The 6,134-nt window shown below is 35.8% G+C and overlaps 1 non-coding gene across 1 annotated transcript; it reads right to left on the reverse strand.

The window, feature by feature from the left end:
• Positions 1 to 251: 251 nt before the first annotated feature.
• On the reverse strand, positions 252 to 354 carry LOC136327957 (U6 spliceosomal RNA). The gene has a single exon (XR_010730009.1). It is a non-coding gene; the product is annotated as a U6 spliceosomal RNA (small nuclear RNA).
• Between the last annotated feature and the right edge of the window lie 5,780 nt (positions 355 to 6,134).

Consider the following 6,134-nt stretch of genomic DNA (forward strand, 5'->3'; position numbering starts at 1 on the left):
AACTGTCCCCTCTATTGAATAGGAGGAGGAAAATGAGGACTGGAAACTGCGAGTCTTCTATAGTTTACTTAAGTCTTTTTCTAGCAAATGTTCATTCCTTGTTTTGAGTATTACCTTTATACATGTATTTTATAGATCATTTGTAACAAATTTGCACAAGGCATAGGGCATACCTCTAGAGTTCTGTGATGTTTATATTCATAACTCAAAATATTTTTTAATTCAGTAAGTGAGAAAAGTTTTTAAATTATTTTAATGTGGAGTGTTTCACAAATTTGTGTGTCATTCTTAAGCAGGAGCCATGCTAATCTTTTCTGTGTCATTCCATTTTTAGTACATGTACTGCCAAAGCAAGCAGTAATTTCTTTTGTAACTAAACAAAGTAACAGGGAGAATAGCCAGACCCTGTTAAATGCTGTTGGCATCATCTGAGATAGTAAAGAAACACTGGAGATAAAAGTGGGACATGTGTCAACCTCAGTTTCTAGAGGGCATGAAAACCTTGGTAGGACACGCCAATAGAAACTTGAAATCTGAAGTGCAAATTATAAAACATAAACTATCACTCTATTTTAGTTTGCAGTAGTCATGTAAAAATAGTGTTTGTTTTTTTAATAGGAAAGTAATCTGTGAGAAGTTTTGTACAGTCAGCTCAGTGATTCCTTAATAGTACCTTCTCCACTAGGTTGGTGTTCTTGCTCATATAATTTGCAAAAGTTTTTAAATTCCCGTTGTAAGCATATATTTCTTACTCTTCAATATTTGACATTTTATTTGTGAGACTGAAAGATATTAGTAAAATATTTCTGTATATATGTATTTAATTTCCCATTGATTTGAAGAGTGGGGAGAGAGGGAGCAAGTAGAGGAGGGGGAGAGAGAGAGAGAGAAAGAGAGAGAGAGAGTAGGATCAACTTGTTATTCTACTTAGTTGTGCACTCATTGGTCACTTCTATTATGTGCCCTGACCAGAGATCAAACCCATGATCTCAAAGCACTGGGTCGACCCACTGAGCCACCTAGTCAGGGCCAAAATATTTGTATATTTTTTTAAAAAGTATTGACTAGTTTTTTATAAATATCTTTCTTGTTTATAAAAATTTATTTATGAAAGCAGATTTAACTCCCAAGGCATTTCCAACTAGTCTCTGCCTTTGTATGCTTACTTCCACCTGTTCTCTAAACCCCTCTCACTCAACTCAGCAACAGTCATGCTAGGGAAGGATTTTTCATTTTTTATACAGGTAACAAAAGTGAAAACAAAAGCAGCTCAGGTGGCAGCATAGGCCAGCAAATACAAGATATGTAAAATACTTCTAAGGAAACACAGGGACCTCACAACAAGAAAGGTAGAGGTACTCAGTAGCAAGGAGTAATTGCAATTATCCTGAAGAGGGCTTGAGTCCATAATTAGGAGTTTTGCATTTATTCCACTTAAACTTGCCCCTTTAAGCTGCTGTGACTGAGCACCCTAAGTTCCTTGAATTACTTCATTTAACAAGATTTTTCCTAAATTTTTATCAAAATATCTTAATTTTGAATACATCCTTAATATATACATTTCTTTTTTATGTATTTATTTTTTTTGTGACAGAGACAGAGAGAGGAATAGATAGGGACAGACAGGAAGGGAGAGAGATGAAAAGTATCACTTTTTCATTGGGGCACCTTAGTTGTTCATTGATTGCTTTCTCATATGTGCCTTGACAAGGGGCTACAGCAGGGTGAGTGATCCCTTGCTCAAACTCGTGACCTTGGGTTTCAAGCCAGATACTTCTGTGTTCAAGCCAGTGATCATGGGGTTCTGTCTCTGATCCCACGCTCAAGCCAGTGACCCCGCGCTCAAGCTGGTAAGCCTGTGCTCAAGCTGGATGAGCCTGCACTTAAACTGGCAACCTTGGGGTTTTGAACCTGGGTTTTCTGAGTCCCAGTCTTACACTCTATCAACTGTACCTCTACCTGATCAGGCCCTAATATATTTCTAATCTTTAATTTAGTTATGGATGCTTAAGAATTGTTCATTTTCTTTCTTTTTTAAAAACTTTTATTTATTCATCTTAGACATGGGGGCAGGAGACAGAGTGAGAGAAAAGGGAGGAGGAGCACGAAGCATCAACTCCCATATGTGCTTTGATCTTGCAAGCCCAGGGTTTTGCACCATCAACCTCAGCATTTCAGGTCAATGCTTTATCTACTGCGCCATCATAGGTCAGGCAATTGCTCATTTTCTTTAAACGATTTTAACATTTTCTATTTAAAATTATTTTAAAATTTATATCAAATTATCACATAGATTATACAAAAACGAATACTCACTACTACAATAAATACACAGTGAGAACCTACATATCATCCTACATTTGCTTTCAATTGAGAGATCAAGTAACTGTTCATTGAGCAAGATAAAGCACCCATGCTGTGGTAAGACCAGAAGACAAATAGACAAACAATACAATGTGTCTGCCCTAGAGAGATTAAACTCTCACAGAAACGACCAAAAGCAACAACTACAACAAATAAGTATGCAAAACAAGTATATGTAGAAATATTCTTTGAGCACAAAACAAGATATATTTAATTTTTGCTGAGTGGGAAAGGAAAGGCTCTACAAGTGTAACATAACTATTTTTCTGAACAACTTTTATGCTATTGCATAGACTTTTGAACTAAAATTATACATTATGTAAGTAGGTAATTTATCATTGTTGGTTGTTGATGTCCAGAAAATAAAGCAACAATTTGACTAAATTGAAAAGCTGGTATTTTCAATGGTTTTGTTGTTGTTGTTGTTGTTTTTGTTTTTTTGTGTGTTTTTCTGAAGCTGGAAACGGGGAGAGACAGTCAGACAGACTCCCGCATGCGCCCGACCGGGATCCGACTGGGATCCACCCGGCACGCCCACCAGGGGGTGACGCTCTGCTCACCAGGGGGCGATGCTCTGCCCCTCCAGGGCCTCGCTCTTTTGCGACCAGAGCCACTCCAGCGCCTGGGGCAGCGGCCAAGGAGCCACCCCCAGCGCCCAGGCCATCGTTGCTCCAATGGAGCCTCGCTGCGGGAGGGGAAGAGAGAGACAGAGAGGAAGGAGAGAGGGAGGGGTGGAGAGGCAGATGGGCGCCTCTCCTGTGTGCCCTGGCCGGGAATCGAACCCGGGACTTCTACACGCCAGGCCGATGCTCTACCACTGAGCCAACCGGCCAGGGCCATTTTCAATGTTTTTAATGGCAAATCCAATGAAAAACCCATCAATATAACCAGAGTCTTTCCTTATATGTATAAATATATATGGTTGCTATTTCAGAAGCTCTTTATAATATGAATATAAAATTTACTATATGTTACTTTTTCTCTACAGATTATTAGCTCTCAGAACAAACCATTTCATTTTGAGACAGCTGTAACTTTCATCTCAGAAACTTTAATATGATGGTTTCAAATAAATAAAGTTGAAAGTTAATTAAATTAAATTTCAATAGATCTTAAACAAGTTTAAAGTGGCATATATTTTCTGTAGTCTTTTATATAATGACATTCATATTTGTATTCATTCAGATCTAATTTAATATGTAGTCTGAATCAGGCATTAGGTATATGTCTTTTCCTTTTCTTTTTTTTTATTTTTGAGAGACGTAAGGAGAGAGAGAGAGAAACATCAAACTGCTCCTGTATGTGCCCTAATAAGGGATATATGTTTTTTTAAGTTATATATTTTCTGAAAGAAAAAAGAAATTGTGCTTTTTATGCAATCTACAATTTACACTGGAAAATGTTAGGCTTGAGGGTTATGTTTATGCATACAATTTTAAATTGAAAATGCATAATAAACAACTTTTGTTATTTGAATTTCATAAATAGAAATCCAGAGCATAGTCCAGGATTGCTGCCCAATTCGTTCAATTTTTTAAATTTCTTCTGAGATTAAACAGACTTTCCCTTCATCTATTCCACCAGTGTGTTCATTGGCTTGTCAGACTAAGCAAAAATGTTTAAAATGCAGTGATTATTTGAAATTAATGTACTGCTTTCTCCTGTGTAAATCTGAAACTAATTTTGTAATGTATAAACAGTGAATGAAACCTGAAATATTTCAACAAAATTTGAAATAAAATGTTTATTCCAGTTATTTTTATTATAACATTTATTGATGCAATTATCTTGGTTACTGCACAGTCATTATTTCAAATGAAAAGAAGAAATAGTATTTTTTCTATTTTTTATTTTTTTTTATTTATTTTTAAAGACATTATTCAATTTTCAGAGAGGAGAGAGAGAGAGGGAGGGAAAGAGAGAGAGAGAGGGAAGGGGAGGAGCATATTTGTTATTAAAAATATATTAATGAATGTTTAATTTGTCTATCCTAAACTCCAAATATAACAAGGTAGTGATCTAATAAGTAATTTTATTGTAACTTTTTTTGACAGAGACAGAGAGAAAATCAGAGAGAGGGACAGCTAGGGACAGCTAAGGACAGACACAGGAAGAGAGAGATATGAGAAGTATCAATTTTTTCTGGCAGCACCTTATTTGTTCAATGATTGCTTTTTCATATGTGCCTTGACCAAGGGGGCTACGGCAGAGTGAGTGACCGCTTGCTTAAGCCAGCGACCATAGAGTCATGTCTATGATCCTGCACTCAAGCTGGTGAAGCCCATGCTCAAGCCAGTGACCTTGAGGTTTCGAACCTGAGTCCTCCGCATTCCCATCTGATGCCCTTTCCACTGTGCTACTGCCTGGTCAGGCTTATTGTAACATTTTTAAAAACAAAGTTCTACTGAACATCATTTATGGTAATTAAGTATTTCAGAAGAAGGTTTGAATGTATTTATATTATAAAGAAAATTAAAGATATAACAAAGACACTCAGAATCTGTTATTCACAAAAGGTAATTCTTGCAATCTAAAATGGTCACAGAAATATGCACTTATAAATCATTGTCTAAGATTAAGCTAGAATTCCAAACTGCAGAGTTGGACAACATATTGTGTATTATCTTGGAAGTTAGTAAAAATAAAACTGGCAAACAAGTTCAAAGTAAAACAAACCATAAGAACCATAGCATAGCAACATTTTATTCTATAGAGGTGACTATTTTGCTTATGTTCCCAAATAATAATTTTCAGTAACACAATCTTTGTTGGTCATTTAATTTTGAAAACTAATTATATACTGTTGTAAAACCTTTTCTATCTTAAAAATTGCTGCTCACTGTACTGCTCTCTTCTACTGTAAAAACTAACATTTCCCCTAATAAATTTCTTCCATTTTGTTAGAAAGCCAAAAATATAATCACCTATTTTCCTTGGGAGGGATCAACTATCTCAGGCCCCTTCAACAAAATCAGAAATTTGTGGGCCAATTGAGCAAAACATTTAATACAAGATACTTACTTAACAGTGTTAATATCCAAGAATGTTTTAAAATAAAATTTTCTATTGTTTTTCTTTTCATTGCATTGAGTTACCTTAAGCATTATTGGACAACAGAAGGTATATACATTATGAAAGCAGATGATCCTGAATGTTAACCTTGGCTCCAAAATTTCTTTTATCTTGGGAAGTTTACTTAATTTACCTTTGAGATTTAGTTTCAACTTCTGTGAAAGGCTTATGTGATGTAAATGATAGTATTTAGCACAGTGATTGGCATACTGACCAAAAATACATGTTATTTCTTGCCATTATTTGTAAAGATACCATCAAAATAGGCCATGTTTGAATAATCATCATCTCAGTAGAAAGTGTTTTCTGTCAAAAGGCATTTTGTAATGACTTAAACATTGACACTTATACATATGCCATTTAAAACTCTTATTTAGTGGGATCTGAGATGGTGGTTTAAGTAGGTAAAACCTACACTCACCTCCTCCCAGAACAAACCACAATTACAACTAAATTGTATCACTATCAACCTGAATAAAGACTAACTGAACAGAAGTCTTATAACCAAGGATTTACCAAAAAAAGCCACATAAAAACTGGTAGGAAGAGTGGAAACGCATAAAGAGGTAGTCTCACACATACATGCATTGGTTTGAATTTTCAGAGGAATATCTCATCTGCAAAATTCCCCTCCTCAGGAGTCAGAGGTTTCAACTCCATCCAGTCTCCCCATCCAGGAACACCAGAGCCAAGAAGAG

Source organism: Saccopteryx bilineata, chromosome 2 (assembly GCF_036850765.1).
Source record: "Saccopteryx bilineata isolate mSacBil1 chromosome 2, mSacBil1_pri_phased_curated, whole genome shotgun sequence".
Lineage (NCBI taxonomy): Eukaryota > Metazoa > Chordata > Mammalia > Chiroptera > Emballonuridae > Saccopteryx > Saccopteryx bilineata.